Source organism: Erithacus rubecula, assembly GCF_903797595.1.
Source record: "Erithacus rubecula genome assembly, chromosome: 5".
NCBI classification, from domain to species: Eukaryota; Metazoa; Chordata; class Aves; order Passeriformes; family Muscicapidae; genus Erithacus; species Erithacus rubecula.
Window position 1 is genome coordinate 5,010,538 of NC_136687.1, and position 18,371 is coordinate 5,028,908.

The 18,371-nt window shown below is 42.1% G+C and overlaps 1 long non-coding RNA gene across 1 annotated transcript; it reads left to right on the plus strand.

Annotated features, from left to right (window-relative positions):
• The first annotated feature begins 15,462 nt into the window (after nt 1–15,462).
• Nucleotides 15,463–17,836, plus strand: LOC306802347. Its single transcript, XR_013774343.1, has 2 exons — nt 15,463–15,510; nt 15,633–17,836. It is a non-coding gene; the product is annotated as an uncharacterized lncRNA (long non-coding RNA).
• The last annotated feature ends 535 nt before the right edge of the window (nt 17,837–18,371 follow it).

An 18,371-nucleotide genomic window follows, 5' to 3' on the forward strand; every position in this document is an offset into this window, starting at 1 on the left:
TATTAAAAATTAAAAGCTCTAAAATCTCACAGGTTTAATCTAAGAAACTACTGGCTGTTTCAGGAAAGGAAAAAAAAAACAACTCTTGCATTAAGCAGATTACCTGTGCATCAGTAAAGCCTAATTCTAGACATACATCAGGAAGAAAAGAAGAGTTAAGAAGAATCTCCATTCTTTATTGGATGGGGGAGTCACAGTGACACAGGATGAAGAAAAGGGTGAGGTATTTCATGCCTTCTTTGCCTCAGTCTTTAACAGTAAGACCAGTTGTTCTCTGGGTCCTCAGCCCTCTGAGGTGGCAGACAGGGATGGGGAGCAGAATGAAGCCCCAAAATCCAAGAGGAAATGGTCAGAGATCTGCTGCATCACTTAGACCCACACAGGTCTGTGGGGCTGGATGGGATCCCCCCAAGAGGATGAGGGAGTTCAGGGCTCACTGAGCCACTCTCCATCATTCACCTGCAGTCCTGGCTCCTGGGGAGATCCCAGGTGGCTGAAGGTCACCAAATGTGACACCCATCTACCAGAAGGGCCAGAAGGAGGATCTGGGACCTACAGACCTGTCAGTGTGACCTTGATGTGCCAGGAAAGGTCACGGGGCAGATCACCTGGAGTGTGATTCCACAGCATGTGCAGGACAACCAGGGATCAGCCCAGCCAGCACAGCTCAGTACAGGTAAATCCTGCTTGAATAACCTGATACCTCCTGCTTCATTTCTTCCTGCTTTGAAATAACTGTGTTTCTAGATGATACAATGTCTAAAATGGTGCTTGCACATTGAGAAGGATGGATACAACTGCAAAGAAGAGAAGAAAAAATGAACTGGTGTGGTTGGTCCCCAGCTCTGCCTGTGGCTGTGCCAGCAGGGTCTGCAGTGACTGCCCAGGATCTCTAGGAAAAATCACATTGGTGCTTTCTTGGCTATTTGGGTTTTGAATCTCTGTGATTGATCTTGCAGAGACGACAAAGTGATGGAAAGTAACCTGAAGCAGCTACTCATAAAAACCAGCCAGCTCCCAAGAATTGCATTAATACCCAGGAAAGTGCTAAGCTCCAGCAGCAATCACTTTTCCATGGCATCCAAATTCTGCAGCACTGAAGAGAATTTGCTTTCTGTCTAAAACTGACATCACAGCTTCCTTTAAACAGCCATTGCTGCTCCAGATGCTGGGAAATATTCCTTATGTCAAACATGCCTCAGCAGATGTGGTACCTCACCCTCTTGGTACTCACAGGCAACACATTTTTGGGTGAGCTTTCAGCAGGCACTTTGCATTTCATCCCTCTTTTCTTCTTTCCCTTCAGCAGGCAAACGAAGCTGAGCAGCTCCACAGACTGAATTTAGCTCATCCTGAAGTGAGAAAATTCCAGACAACTCATTACAACTTTATGTCTGTCCTTCCTTCCTTCCTTCCTTGCTCAGAGAATATGAAATACACAGAATAGATGAAAAATGCATCAGTTGCCTCTTTGTTTTTCTTTGGATGACAATACCTAATAAGTTAAGCTTAGCCTATAGCAAAGCAGTCCCAGATGGAAAGGTCTGTTCTAAATAAGCTGCTTTTATGAGACCAGGATGTCTAAAAGAAACACACTTCATAAAAGGAGAAAATGTGCAAGACAGAAAAGTCCAGAAAAAGAAAATCTCTTTTACAAAACTACTACTGTTCAGACTCTGTATAAACATGATTATCAAAGTCATACTTAGGTTTTGCGGGAATTTTTTTCCTTTTTTTTCCCCCAAGTCCAGAAAGAAAATATTTTAGTCAGATATTTATATACATTTCCATTTTCCCAAAAAAGAAAAACCTCAAAGGTTTCCTTCACTGAATGTGAAAGCTTACCTGATAGAGAGACATATGAAATCCTTAACAGTGAAATATGCACTTACTATTAATATATTAATTGCTGAAATTGCAACATTTTTCTAGAGAGAAAGGTCTCAAGGGTATACTCATTAAATTCCTGCTTAGGAGGAACACATCTCCTTTAATCCACACAGACCTCCAACCTAGATTGTTCTGTGGCTTTGGAGGTTTAATCTGATTTTCCTTGCCTTTTACTTTCATAGAGATCCCAGACTATTCTGAAACCATCCTTTAAGAAATAAATCAGCAAACATGTAAAGGTTTAAAGGTTTGTCATCACCAGGGGACAGCATAACCAATGAACCATTCTCTGTCAGTCAAGTGTTGCCAATCTCCAAGACTCAAGCAAAACCCACTAATTTGTTCCAAATCTTACTTAAAGTAACATTCCATGAGCAACAGAACTGCTGGTATCTGCTTTCCCATTATTTTGTGCCTTGGAGTTGGATTTTCAATCATCAAATTCACAGTCTTGCTGACACTTTGTGGTGGGTGATTTTTTTTTTTCAAAATGTGTAAACCCTGTTGTGTAAAATGTAAAAGAATGTGTTCACATTGCAGCCCTCTGCCCTCTGTCCCTCTGCCACATCCTGTCCTGGAGCAGCTGTTTCCACCATACAGAGAACTCTCTTTCTACTCCTTTTGGTTCTAGACAAATGACCTTGAAGACAAATGCTCACATTCTCACACAGTCCTGGATGACCCTAAACCTTTGTTTCTTCAATAAACAAAAAAAAATATAAAAAAGCAAAATGGCAGCATGTCATTATTCATACACAGAATAACCAGAGATTGCATTAATTACTTTTCTTTTTGATCAATTGAATAGGAATACTATTCTATGGAGCATAGAAAAGTTCATGTTTCTTAAATGTATGTCTCACCAATTGCTCAAAGAGGCAATTGCAGACTAAAAAAATTCCATTCTGAATGGAATTTTTCTGTTTAGGCTCGAGGTACTTTGTTTTAGCAGGGGTGCAGCAAGCAAAGTGGTTGGTTTCTGTTCCATGAGAAAAATTAATATGTTTTCATTTCAGGTCAGACTGGGACAATTTTCCTTTTTAATTTCCACTTCAGGCAGCAAATTGAAAAATCAATACTCATCATAGGTTTAATTGCTCTGTCTGTGTTCTTTTAAACAACACTCCAGAACACAGCGCAGAAATTGTGGTATAAAAATAGAAAACAGAGAGTGGAAAATCTGTTACCCAATAACTTATGCTGCAAATCTATAGCCCTTAGACTTATTCACAGAATCACAGAGTGGTTTGGCTTGGAAGGGACTTTAAAGATCATCCAGCTCCAGCCTTTCTGCCATGGGCAGGGATGCCACCCACTAGACCAGATTGCTCAAAGCCTCATCCAACCTGGCTTGAACATTTCTAGGGCTGGAGCATCCACAAATCCTGTTCCAGGGCCTCACAGTAAAGAATTTCATCCTAATATCTAATCTACATCTATACTCTTTCCATTTAAAGCTGTTCCCTTGCCCTTGGCCAAAGTCCCTCTCTGACTCTCTCATAGCCCTTTCAGGTTTTGAAGGTTTGGAGTCATCAGCTCAATTTTCATTTTAGTGGGTGCTGAATACAAGCATCAGGTGAAGGCTCAAAGTGCAGGTGCTACTGACCTAGAGTAAATGCAATGGAGAACTGCTGAGCAAATAGATTTAAACACTGAGAGATGACAAATGTTAAAGGCACTAATTACCCAGTCCATTACTTCACCATGTTTAGTGAGAGTAATCACTGATTAAATGCTGGGTCATCAATTGCCAAGCAATGTTTAGCTTTGTATCCTCCCGAGGTATCCCTTATCATGGCAGAGTTTGAATGTGCTCAGTTGGCAGCAGAAACAAGACAGTTGCATTAAGTTAAACCTCAGGATTAAATCTGGTCTCCAGGGCAAAAGCAGAGTGATTAGTACTCCTGTTTATAAACAGAGTTGCTCTAATCTTTTACTTATAAATTTCCTCCTCCATCTGTTATCCATCAGGGAAGTGAAGCTTTAAGAAATAGTGCAGATGGTTTTAAGGCACTGTAGCTGTGCTGCTTAGCAATGCCTTGGCCTGCTGGATGTGAACCTTGGAAATGGAACTTTATTTGCCAAAACTGCACCATTTCTAACCCAAGATCCTGCACTGAACCCTGGGTAAGGCATTTTTCACTGCATCTTCTCCATAGAAAATGGGCTCCATTGTGTTGAAAGATGCAATGTGGAGTACCTGAGCCGAGGATTAAACTTTCATCATCTGGGTTTGATACTTGGATTCATGAGAGGAAATGAGTGTTAAGCATCCACTGCATGCCAGGATATATTGAAAGATCCCTTTGGTAATACATGGCAGTGTTTTAAAAATGGGGTACATTGCAGGGTTTTATGTGCTAGAGAACATTATATCTTCTTAAAGCAAAGTTTTTGTGACATGCTTGTTTTTTTTAGTGAAATGAGGCAATTCTCCACAGTTTTTAAAGTTAAAGCAGTAGAACAGAGAAAGCAGGAAAGCAAACAAGGAAAGAGAGACAAAGGGGGTGATAATAAGCAACTCAACAAGAATGCAGGTCTGGGTAACTTTGGGCTGCCCACATGTGCAGATATAACACAAATATCAATCACAACATTGGCAGAAACAGAAATAGTACTGGGGAAATTATTCCCCTGAGAGTCCAAAAAAAAAAAAAAAGCCAGCCTGACCAAAGTCAGTGGTCTTTTGACACTGATTTTTGTTAACCTCAGGTTTAACATCAGAGTTCATGAATAATTAGGGTTAAGTCTGTAACAGAGAAGTGGAAAAAAAACTTTCAGCCTCAGCCAGGTAGTTTTTGAAACTGTAGATCTCTTTCCAGTACATAAAAACAACCTGAAGGGAAAAGTATTAAAAAAATCCATTAAATTGTCTTAGGAAGTCTGTGCCCTTTGATAGAAAACTCCACGATCTCACAAGCCTGAAACTTTCTTACTCTGACTCCAGCAGAGTAGAGCTTGTAGGATTAAATAGATAGGTTGTGTGATACCTCAATATAACACAAGAAATCCACATTAATTCACATGAAAGGCCCCATAAAATTCACAAGCACTCAAGGAGCAGGGCCTGACTGTCTACTGCAATACCCAGATATTAACCAGCATTAACCAGTCACCTTTTGCACATAATGTTCAAAAACCTTGGGTCAGCCTGTGTACAGCATCCTGTCAGAACGTCACAACAGATTTCCAGATTTTTTTGAGGTTGGTAACTGCATACAATCTGTCTGTCCTGGACTGTCATGGTGCTGCACATATACATGTGGTCAGACTCATCTTCATTAAATCTAAACCATTCTGTTTAAATCCAGGCTTAAATACATGTAACTTCTGCACACTTTTGCATTTTCTATGTTGCATAAAATGCCATTAATGGAAAAATCTCTCTTGTTGCTCAAGAGAGGTTGTTGTTTAAGAGCCTAACATGGATGGTTGAATATCATTTGTAGAGAAAATGCATTTATTCACAGAAGATTCATATGCAGATTTTGCTTTAAGAACTCTGTTCTTTGAAGAAAAAGAAATGCATTTTTGATATTAAGACACAGAATCAATGATAGAAAATCAAAGTGAAGTTTTTAGTTCTCTCCAAAGTTTTCTATGCAAATAACTTCATACCTCTCTTTCAACACTGAATCTCGAGGATGAAGGCTAAAATGGTTCCTCACTTTTCTTGAGTTGTAAATGCATATAAAAAGAGTTAGAGCTTCTATTTAGATGAAGAAAACATTCATTTTTTTATTTGTGGGACCCCTGCAAAACGAAGCTGTCTTGGCTGGGTTGCTACATTGCAGATATTAATTACACACTTGATCCATTAGTACTCCAATTTTTCAAATTGTGTGTGATCCATCAAAAAGTGTGATCCATTCCACCAGCTAAAAGCTGGAAGTCTGGCCTTCTAAACCCTGGCCAACAGAGAGAGGCATCTCCAGAGTATAATTTTTCCCACTGGCAGTAGACACCTGGCAGTCCATTCCCTGCCAAACATTGGCATTTGTGTCACTTGAGATGCTCCTGCAGTGTCCAGCTGGTCTTCAGGACATCCCCTGCCACCTCCACTATCCTGTGTGGTCTCAGCACCCACTGCACTGCAAAAATCCTTCACTGAAACAGCCAAATGGTTCCACCAAGGGAGAATTCAGCTGTTGTACCTAATTTAGGTGAGCAGGGCAGGTGTCTGTGAGCAAACCAAGAGTCCAGGCTGGGCAGAGGTGCCCTCAGCACAAAGGAGCAGGCAAGAGATTCAGCTGCTCTGCAGCAGATGGCTACATCTGCCAGCTGGAAAGCTCTGCAGACTCTTCCAGCCACACAGACCTTAGATCATCTAATGCTTTGGATGCAGGAGAGTTTTATGCCCCATTTAGAACAGCACAGAATTTACTTAAGAAATTAATATAATTTATTTATTTAAGAAATTACAAGCAGTTTTTGGCAAGCCATCTCCTCTATTAAACAGTGCTCCAAAATACAGAAATGACAGAGTCCCTAATGTGTAAAACTTTCAGCAGAAAGAATGTAGAGAGCAAGTAGATACTTACTAATTACAGAAGAATGCCAGTACCACCACTATTTGTTTTAAGAGAAAGGAAGCCCTGAGTGCTCATTCCTCATAAGAGAAACATCTGTCTCACTGGTATTCAGAAATTAAATTCATGTCCCTCCTTAAAACTTGCACTTATTTGGTAATGTGGCAACCTTAATGGAAAATAGGATTTACATGTCTGGCAATTCAGCTACAATGTTAATGATGCTAAATGGGGGATAGAAAGCAGGGTGGGAAGGTTGAAACTGAAGAAGCAGCACCTGACAAGTTTTAAGAAGCATAGTAATAAAGGTGGCTTTCAAAACTATCTGTCAAAATGTCAAGGTGATGGATTTTTAAACATAAATAGACTTTTTTTTTTTTTTTTTTTACACTATAGACTATAATACATGTGAGAGCAACAGAGCAGACACAAAAAATAGAGACTACTGAACCACATGGCACTTGCACTCACCAACATTCCTGGCTTGGCTCATTTCTGACTGAAGGCACCACCAGGTGATTGTCTGAGAGTGCCCATCTTGCAGAGGCCATGCTGGATGCAATTCATTTTCACAGGATAATCTCAGGATGCTCTGATGGCAAAGGACACCCTGAAGTATGATAGAATAATAGAATGGTTTGGTTTGGAAGGGACTTTAAGGATCATCTTGACCCAACCTCCCTGCCATGGACAGGGACATCTTCCACTTAGAGGGATGGAGCAGCCACAGCTTCTCTGGGCAACCTGTGCCAGGGCCTTACCACCCTCACAGGAGAGAATTTCTTGCTAATATCTAATCTAAACTTCCCCTGACAGAAAGTATCTCAGAGAGAAAGTTGAATGAAGAATGTGACATCCACAGCCCAATGAAGGAAATTGCTCCCTGAATGTGCATTTCTCCCACATCTACTTCAGGTCATGCCTTGCACCTAAATCAGTTTTTTTCTGAGGTCTTTGTTAAAGATGGATGAAAGGTCAAAGCCTGCAAAGCAGGATATTGGTGATCCCACCCACCTGATGACCTTGAACTTATTCACTCTCCGTTTCAGAAAAACACATTTTTGTGTTCCAGTTCAGAAAGGTATTTAACTGCACCTCATTTCAGTAAGTGAACAAGGTAGGTGAACAGGGCTCTCAAGTTACAGGCAAAGGTACTTTTACAGGCAAATTACAGCACAAGGTAATTGTCAAGTGTTTCAGAAAACAAAAAGAAAGCTTTCTATTTTGAAGTAATGCACTAAACTGACTTCAGCCTTTCATCATGTGGGGAAGAGCAGAACAAATTCTCATTCTTGTATCACTTCCTTTGTGAGGAAAAAACACAACCTCCTCTTTGATATCTATTCAATGAAAGAATTCACTAGAGGTACCAGAGGTAGAGCAAGAAATATCTACAAAAGAAATTTTTAGTAGTTGCACAGATACAACTTGATCTTGCAGTGTGAACACACAAGTGGTGATTCAGCAGTGATTTGTTGCAATTTTTGGCATCTGGCAAAAATTAGAGAGAAAAGGCAGAAAAATACAGTCAAAATACTACAGTCAGCTCTGATAACCCAGGTTACTCACACATCCCTCCCTCACCAGTCTGAACCATGTGAGACTTTTTTAGCACCAGCAGCATCCCCTGTATTGCTGCTGGCTTGTCTTCCTTGGCCATGGAGCAACAGCACAACACACCTCAGGAAAGACACCAAAGCATAAATAAGGAGCAGAACAGCAAGATTGCAAGTGCCCAGTGCTCCAGCCTGCTGTGGTGACATTTCCAGGACACCTGAGCTACTCCAAAACCTCCCCACCTGCATCTCTGTGTGCACGATCAGAGCAGGGCTGAGTTTATGTTCCAAATTCACAGCTCCTTCAGCTTCCCCCTGGCTGCAAGAAGACAGTGAGTTCAGCAGCAGGGTTTTGTCCTGGGCTGGGGATATCCAGCCAAATGAGCCAGTACCTTCCACAGCAGCTCCTCCAGAGAATTCCCACCTGCACTCAGTAACTCAAGGCAACTCCATAACCACTGCAGGAGCTGGTTATTCAAAGATCAGCCTTGGCTGAGGCTGGTGCCCTGCCCACCCCATTGCCGTGGCTCTCTAATAACTCTGGCATTTCACTCAACTGGGGCTGCTTCTGCCGGCCAAAACAACACCACCTTCAAAGAGGCTCGTCCTGTCTATCAGTGTTAACTTTTCCCCTTCTCCTAGATAAGCTGAAGCAGGAAAACAGATTGTGGCTTCTGCATCCCCCGGTCCCCCTGCACAATGGGAATGTCATTACAGCCCCACCGTGCCCCCGAGGCGGAATAAAAACCTCTTTCTACTCTGTCTTACAGGGTAGGACATCATTATTCCGTGAAACATAATAGCTCAACACTTACACCTGAAACACAATCCACTCCCTTCTCTCTTTATTCTCACCGGAGCTACTACAGCTCCCTTGTTCCATTCTGTAAGATATTACTTTCTCTGAGAGCAGCGGGGAAGACATCAGCTGTTATCTTTCTGCCGATAAAGATCTTCATTCACACCTGATGGATTGCAATTTAAGGGAAAAATACCCCACGTCCTCCCTTGGGCTATATGAATGGCAGTGCAATAACATTGTGTTAATAGCTCCCAGTCCAGATAAGGCTGTTACTCCTGACAGTAGGAAATGTGGTTTGATAGTGGCTGAGATGTTTTGATCACCTGTCAGCAAAGCATTATATCTGAGTTTTGTTTCTGTAGAAATATGTCATTAGCATGTACACCACGTTCCTTGCCTGGTTCGAGAGCTGGCACCATGCACAAGCTTTGGGCAGAAATTCATATTAGAACAATGAACCTATGGACCTTGAAACCCCTTTATATTTGACTGTGATTTTCAAAAGAGCATTTCCCACTTCTTCACACAAACTTCCTGAAAAATCTTTTGCACCTCAGACACCCTGCTGTGCCTCCTAATTTCCCCTCACACATTAGAAGTTAAGAGCATTTGTTTAAGAGGGTCTCTGCAGCTCTTTTTTGATCCTAACCCCCAAATCCACCACCTTACTCAAAGAGGAAGAAAAATCACAGCACCTCTGGTAAAAATTAATTCAACAAAGCTCTATTTTAGGTCTATCAGCATTTCAGGTGTTATAACTTTTGGGAGTCTACAAGTTAATATTGTGAACTGTAATAACTTTCATTTTATCTAATATGTGGTGGTAGGGAATGTAAGGCTCCCTTGTCATCCCTGAGCTCACTGCTTACCTCCATGCTTGTCAGCATAAAAAGTGTTCCAGGTTTTCAGATGCTGTATGAATTATGATGCTGGCTGATATTCTGGTGAAGGCTGCAGCAGCCAGGGCAGTGCTGCTGCCCTGTCCACCACTGACACGTGCTCTAAAATCAAGCTATGATGATCTGCCCAAAGCCAGAAGGGCGGGAAAGGGATTTTTCAGCTGAGAGCTGAGCTTTGCTTGCCCTGCCCAGCAGGATTTAGCTGTGGATGTAACTCTGCCCATCCATAACTCAGCACAAACACAGGAGCTCACAGGTACCTCCCCTGCTCTGTGGGTGCTGTCACACACAGAGATGAACCTCTGCACCATAAATTAGTTCTGATGTGGAACTGCAGCTGCCTCAGAAACCCCAGCCAGCTCTGCTCAGTGCTCCACTACCCACGAGAGGGAGCTGACAATCCTCTGGCTGAGGCTGACACAAGGCTGCTAACAACCCAGTGACTCTGGCTTTCTTTTTTCCCCCATTTTAGAAATATCCGAAGCATGTTTTTCATAAAACTGGAGAAGAATAGATGATGTGAGGCAGGTGAAAACAAATCAATTTAAAAAAAAACAAACACCCTTTTGCGTGAATTATTCCATACAGGCTGCAGATTGACAGCAAGCTTTCTTGAGGAAAAAAGCAGCATCTTTAAGAAAATGATTGTGGCTTTCTGCTGCATTGCTTGAGTTCTTAAAGGGCTCTGGATTTGTGAAATGACTCCAGAATGAAGTCAGGCATTAAGTTCAACCTGGAGTCTGTGCTGAGGGTGTCTGACAGCAGTTATCACCATGGGGTACTTGGTGCTTGAAGCAGAGCCCAAGGTGCAGCAGTTTGTAGCTGGTGACACATGAACTGTGCTGCAGCTCGTGCTGCTGTATGGGAATCTCTGCTTGGTGCTGCTCACCAGGAAGGATGTGAGGCTGGCAAAGCTGGTTCACTGCAGTGCCCTGCAGAGAATGCAGAGATCCTCCCTGCCACTCTGATCCTGTCATTGTCTCACTGCCTTTTTGCACCAAGTTCCAGAAAATGATGTTCATCACACACCAGTTTCCAGCCCAGGGGACAGCAGTGCACTGTGCTCTCATCCAGGTTAAGCAATGAAAGATGAAGGACCAAGCAAATCCTGCCTGAAGAGCAGCTTGGTGATCTTTCTCCCTGGGGAAAGGCAACTGTCAGCACTGGATTGGGAAACTGCTCAAAGGTAGGAGTCAGGAGTGAAAAAAACTTTGGAAACAGTGAAAATGGCTCAAGGAGCAGCAGCAGCCCTGCAGGACTGTGGAAACACCCCATGGATGGAAGAGTTCTGCTTTTGGAGCCTAAAGTTGGCCCTTTTTTTAGTTTGGCAAGGCTGATTGTCTCCTTCCCATTCCATAGGAGTTTGGCCACTGGGGCCTGCAAAGGTTTGTGCTGCATTGCTTTCTCAAGTAAAATTCCCAGAGATCAGGGCTCAGAGAGGCAAGCAGGAACAGACTTCAAATGAAAAATATACTAAATTTTACGATGAGAAGAGTATCCAGCACTATTTTTTTACATGAAGATACACTCTGGTTCTCCACATAGCTATCAGCCAGAATAAAACAAGAATACTCCAAAATAACAACAAAAAAAAAAAAAAAAATCCTACAACCAAACCCTTGTGTTTATAAGACTTGACAAGTGATAAAACACAATGAACTGCATGTGCTCCCTTGACCTGTCATGAATCATTGCAACAGGAAAGGTATTGGAGCTGTGTGAGCAGCAGAGCAGGCTGCCATTGCAATTCCCCTGCAGATGAATAACTGTGATTTAGCACTCCCCCAGCAGCAGACCACTGTAAATAACACCTAAAATGCTCAGGAGCTCCCATGATGTCTCTCTTAGGCCTCCTACCAGAGCTGACTTAAGGCAGGAGAGGTTTCTCATTGATTCCAACAGGCTTTGGTTGAGGCCACTGAAGCAGATGCTGAGCACAGTAAATTACTGATATTAGAGGGAGGGTTTGGGGTAAATCTGCTGTAAAACCCTGAATATCAGAGCTCTGGCACAGCCTGTACTTTGCAAAGAACAGGAGACTTCCTAGGAGCTACTGCAAGATGTGTTTTACTTTCAAAGCCATAACTGAGCCTAATTTAAAAGTTTTTTTCTGACACTTTTTTTTTACAGTTGCTATGACTGTGTTACATTTCAGACAAGGCAGCCCACTGGGAATCCAGTGAGAGCAGTGTGCAGAAATTAGTTCTCCTGTTCACAATCCATCAATTGGGCAGTTTCAGCCCAGGGACACTGGTCCCATCCCTTTCTTTCCCACTTATTTCAGAAACTGAATAAAGAGTTGCTGCCCAGAGAAGAGAGCCCACAGGTTACAAAGACAAAAATGGTTCCCAGGAGAGTCTTCATGGTCAAACCCAGTCCACTGCAGACTGAATTATGAAATGCAATCTGAAAACTGTCTTTATCCCTGAGGCAACAAGACTTTGTTTCATGAAAAGGAATTCAATTTTCACTGTGAAAGCTAGTTATAGTTGGGAGCAAATTCACACAAGAGTGTTTATTCACAGAAATCCTTGCTCCCAGTGTATTTTCCACATTCAGCCAGGCATAGCAATGGGAAAGCAGAGCCAACGCACTCTGAAATGTCTCACAGACAGTCACAACTCTGTTGAGGAGTTTATATTAAATAAATTCTGGTAAAGTTAAGGAATTCTCTGTATTTAACAAAGTTCTTTTGCCTGTTCCCACATTACTTAAAGATTTCTGGGTATTTCTACTAATTTTTAAATTTAAAATAGCTATACCAATTAATTTAACTAAATAATTCTCAAGGTTTTTTTGCTGAGTGTTCATTTTGTGCTTGCTTTTCAACTCATTTACTGTGACCACTGAGACCTCTCACAGGGATTTCAGATGTATCCCCTTTGTTCTAACCAGTACTCCAAGTCCTTACTCAAAATTATAACTATCATGCTAAAAAATTGACTGAGCAACACTTAAACTCAGTCCACCCAGGAAACAAGAACCAATGCTCATTAAAAAGTGTTCCCAGATTTCCTGCTCTCAGCTGTCCCCAAACCCCTGCATGCCCAGCCTTTGCTGTCAGGAATGTCAGGAATACCAAACTGGGTGCCCATCCCCATCTCCCCACACCACCTGAAGCAAAATTCTTAATAACAAACTTTGCAGCAGCTTTTGCTATCAGCCTGCTTCCCTTTGAGGGTCAACAAAAAGATTAAAACATATGAATCTAAAGAGAGCAATCTGAAAAGGGATAGCCCATGGATCAAGCTGAAATTTTAGTAGGAGCTGTGCAGCTCTCATTCTGATGAGCTCCTAGATGGTTTTCTCCAAACCCAGACAAGGCAGAGTCCATATGGAGCTGGAGGGGATCCATCCCCCATGAGCTAAAAGCAGTGGGTTCATCTTCACACAGCAAAATTGAAAATAACCCACATCAAAACTGGAAAATTGTTCCCTCTCTGTTTACCAGCATAGTTTGTCACCACTTGCACAGCAAGTTTTCAGGATGAATCAGGGGCAAACTATGTGATGTCTCTGAAATTTCACTTTTCCTCTAAAGAACACAGATTTAATTGTTGTTTTTAAGAACAGACCAACAGGCATCTTATATCCACAAAACATTCAGTGAAGCACAAGGACACCCAATATTTTAACAGTTATGATAAGATTTCAAGAAATAAACAGTTTTGACTTAGAATCAATGCTGCAAAAATCAGAATATCTTCTCTTGGTTATTTCAGTGAGTGAAGCCTTCTGGAGTCCATGGAAAAGTTTGTATCTTCAAAAGCAAAAGGATGTGAATATTTCAAAACCATCAAGAACACACACTGGCCCATTAGGTGCTTTTCTCCAGCTGTTTAGGAAATAATAACAATGCAGTGAAGTTGGTGTGAAGTAGAATGGCATGAACTGACTTCCACAGCTTCCAGCCATGGGCCAAAGCATGGAGATAACATTTACCTCCAGTGCAGCTTTATACCAAGATCAGAAAATCATAGAATATCTGAATTGGAAGGGACCCGCTAGGAAAATCAAGTCCAACCCCTGCAGGCCAAGAGGGGAAACCTAATCTCATAATATTTGGCAAGAAACCTCACCACTGTGGTTTCAAGGGACATTCAGTGTTTTGAAGAGCAGTGGGCTGGCCCCTGTCCCTTTCTGTAAGTGTTGGCCATGTTAGTTGAGTGTTTTGGTTTGGAACAATTGTGCCCTTTGGAAGCAGCCCCCCCATCACTCCCTTCACCACAGAGTTCACAGAGGTTGCTCAGTTCACACACCAGTCTGAGATTCCTTTTGTGGGAGACAAAATCTCACCCTCTGTTACAGCACACCCCATATGTTTTCCTACAGGGATGTGAGGCTCCCAGATTTCCCCCTCTGGACACTTCTTCAACCCATGTTCCTGATAGAGCCTTTATGTGCAGGAAACCACACTAAATACCAATGGAAATAACCTCCTGAACCACATCATGTGTGGATGTCAGGACCTCAGCAGCCACCCCTTGGAGATACTAATCCAACCCATTTCTGCCAAGATATTGTAGGAACAATCTTGTAGGAGCTTAACTAAGGATTTTGTCCTCTGCATTAGTCACAGAATACTGTGGGCAGGGCTGAAGGTCTAGCTCTGTCCTTATCACTTTCTTCTGGCAGCAGTTTTATTTCTGGCTCCTGTCATCCAGCTCTTAGCTCCCTACAGGTCCCTGTGCCTCAGTCAGGCCAGGATCTGATTTACCTGCAGCAGCAAAAGCACCTGGTGGCCATCTGCTCCAAATCCATGTGTTACTGCATTGCTGGGCACAGCAGTGGCACAGGGTGCAGGACACTGGAATTCAGTGATCCAGGGGACAGATACTGCACATGAGCTGGTTACACCCTGTGACACAAATGGTTTCACTCTCAGCATCAGCATGACAAAATCTGGCTGGTGGGAGCAGCTGGATCTGGGACAGTGAAATAAGAAAGGAACTGTAAAAGCAAATTTTCCTGAGGAGGAGGAGGATTAGTGTAGGACTTTGGTGATGATGTTTGAATTAGCTTTAACAAATAACCCTCAAAAGGAATAGTTTTTGGCTCTATCCTGAGCACTAAATTGGCTTTGAACTACAAGGGATTCCACAAAATCCCAGTCTATTTGCACTCCTTTTTGGTAGTGCAGGATCTTTTTGGTTTTTTTTTTATGCTGGCTATACAGCTTATGCATTACCTTTGAAATTTCGTAGCATGTTATGTAACTTCTTTTTCTTTATATCCTGGCCTAGTTTGCTTTTAAAACCAGCTGTGTCTTTACAGCTGAGGTGAGGTTTTGCAGCCAGCCTGCATTATTCAAACATGCATTGTAACATCCCAAACCTTCAGTTAGTCAACAAAAGATCAAACAGACCATAGTGCTTCCATCAAAGTCACTCAAACTTTCTCAGTGAAAGCTGCCAGCTTGCATTTTTTTGTCCAATGACAAAAATAAGGCTATTTGTCTTTCTTTCAAAGTTACAAATAAATAAGGAAAAGGACAATAGTTTAAAATGATATCTTAATCAAACCTGTTCATCTCAGAGTTTATATTTCAAGCCTTTACCTGCATTCCAGAGTGAAGTCAAATGTCAAACTTTCCCCCTTTATCTTCTCTCCTTGACTCAGGAGAAGATCTGTATCTTTAGAGAATGAAACAACTGTTTTCCTTAAAATGCTCCAATAGGCCTTGGCTTTGTAAAACAAGCCACATCTTTGGCAGGTACTTTGATTTCAGAGAATTAAAGTAATTGCCACAAAAGGGCTGACAAGCCCCACAGCAGCTGGAGTAAAAGGAGAAGGAGCTGTGTGGATGTACACAGCATGTCTGGGCAGGAGAAAAGGTGCACACTGAGGGGGACCTGCTGTTGACTTCTTTAATTTACTGTCTGTTTTTCAATTCAAACCATTTTGGTCCTAAGAGGATATCAAGGTATTATTTGCTTTCTCCTCCTTCCTAAATCAGCTTTATCGACTGGACCAGTTGTGGGTGTTCAGAAAAGGACACAAAGAACAGTCAGAGCTGTAGTAAACAAGATGTGCAGACATGTGGGTTATTTAGTCTTCACATAAGAGGATTGAAATGGAGCAGCAAAGACTTACAGCTGCAGATGAGAGAAAGACAAACAGCTCTTCAGGTGCACTGATGATAGGACAAGGAGTAGTTGGTTTCAACACCACTAAGAGAACTTCAGGTTGGCTACCCTGGGAGACTTCTGATGTGATTAATTTTGTGCTAGGAAACCTTGTTCAAGAGTCTGAAACCTCCAACACAGGAGGGTCTCATAAACAGCTGAGGCAGGAATGATTTAAGTGTCCATGAGAACAACTGATCCCACCTTAGGGGAATTGAAGAGCTGTAGGTTAAAACACTTTGTGAAATATCTTCCAACATTGTCTCCAAGTACCTCATTTTATTTTCTCAAATGCCTTGGATTAAGACAGGACTCATGGCCCAGAATTGATTCAAAGTTTGGGGTTGCTCATGCCTTAGCTGAGACTTTGGGTTACACTGCTCTCTCCATTCCTCATCTAACCTTCCAGCTCATGTAAAGAGGTGAAAACCAAAATCCAAGTGAGGTACCAGCACTGGGACCATAACCCTCTCAGACTAGGGGTTATATATAATATCACTGTGATATTAATCCCTTGCTGTTACTATTACAGCTTTGCAGAGCTTTTTCACCTGCTACCCACAGTGTTTAATCTGAATCCTGACCACATCTCTTTCCTGCCCAAGTTGCAGCTCCTCAGGGACAAGAGCTCAATGTACAACAGTGAACCTGGTTTGGATGCCAAGCTCAGGAATGATCATGGTCAGAAGCTGTTAAACTGGAGAGCAAGCTTGAGGGGAAGGAGAGGCAGGCTTTCCTGTGCTGTCAGACCTTTTCCTCTGCCCTTCTGCTCACCCAAATACCCAAGCCCAGAGCAGAAAGGAGAAGCTGTCTTAAGCTGCCTTTCACCTGTCTTGCATCCTCTTGTAAGAAAACCCTCTTTTTTTTTTTTTTTTTTTTTTTTTTTAACTGGGTCATTATTTACATGCAGGCAGCTAGTGCATATTTTTGGGAATTAGATAGGAAGACCAATTTTCCCCTGCAGGTCCAGTCCCTGTAATTGTGAGTATAACTAACAAAAGAGAATGGTAGACACAGAAAATAAGTTTCCACTGCACAAGTAGCAGCCAGGAAGATGCTGAGAAAATATCTTAATGCCTATAAAATAAAAAGCATTTCAGTGATATAAAGGGCCTTTCCTTCTCTTCCTATTTTACACCTTAGAATATATTCTTAACCAGTTTTTATTCTGAGTTCATATTTAAGTTACTTGCTGCTCTATAGAAAGCTTCATTAATGGTAAATCTGGGCCAGTCCTCTTCCTGGATGTGAAGGTGCCAGGAAATCACACAACAAAGCCAAGTGCCAGCCTCCTAGAGAGGGAGAAGGAAATAATCATTTTCTGTGTGTATAATTGTGGATTCTGGGTGCAAATCCCAAATTCTCCCATAAATTCTACTGTAAATGATTTTCAATTCCTACATTTCAGTTTCAAAATCATATCATGGGCTCCCCCTCTGTCCTCTTCTTTCCTGACAGTGATCCCCATAGCAGGAATGTGCAGATCCCTCATTTGTAGATGCATTCTCTTTCCAACCATCTTGCAGAAAATATTCTTGAATAAGAATTAAATATATGAAGTACTCAATGTAAACATTTAGGAAGATCAGATACAGTCAGGCCATGCAGAGGTACTAGCCAGTCTGAAGCTGGAACCACAGCCCAAAGCACAGTCTTGGCTCCATGTCCACCATGGGTGGAAGGTTGGCTCTGAGCCTGCAGGAATTGCAAGGGCTCCACCTTTGAAGGACACTCCAAAGAGCTGTTTGCAGTTGTAGTTTCCTCTAATCTGCAGAATCTTAACTGTTTTAAACCCAAACTACTCAATTACCAAATGGTCTTTTTAACTCTTTCCCTGTCTTTGCTGTATGTATTTGTACTGCTACCATTCACTTCCAAATTCTTTTTTATCCTCTCCTTCCCCTCCTTTCTTCATGGTCCAGATTGCTGCTCTCTTTGCCTTCTTATGCCTCTTTCCCCTGTTTCTGCTGTGTCTAAAGCATCCTGCCAGTTCCTCTGTTTACATCTCTGCCTTGTTCAAGTCCCCTTTAACAAATCATTCCTTTCAAAATGCCCACAAAAAGAAATAATGGGCCAAAAGAACACCATGGAGTCATTCACCTCTTTGAGGCTGTCATGCACCCTGCCTCCTCTGAGTTCTGCCTTTCCCCTCTCTCAGTAGTGCCCAATACCAAGAAACTTCCTAAATAATTAGGGGATGCAATTTGGCTTGGAGAATGAGTCACTGACCTTGCTCCATTCTCAGCCCTGCCATTAAGCTGCTAAATGACCTTGAATAACTTTTTTAACCTCGTCTGCCCCAATCTGTCTCATCCTGTGACTTTTTTCAACAAAATGTGTAAGCTCCTGGGATCTTGTTATGTGCTGCTAAACAAAAGGGACCTATTTTCCCATTGACTGACTCAGCTGGGGTTTATCCCTGTAACCACAGACATCTACACAGTCAATACCTACACCCGAGCTACTCACTTGAATTTCCTAGAGAGTCAGAGGGGAACAATAGGCAGGTTCAGCTTAAGTTTCACCTAAGCAAATGTAGGCTTTGGGATTAAATCAATCACTTCATCAGA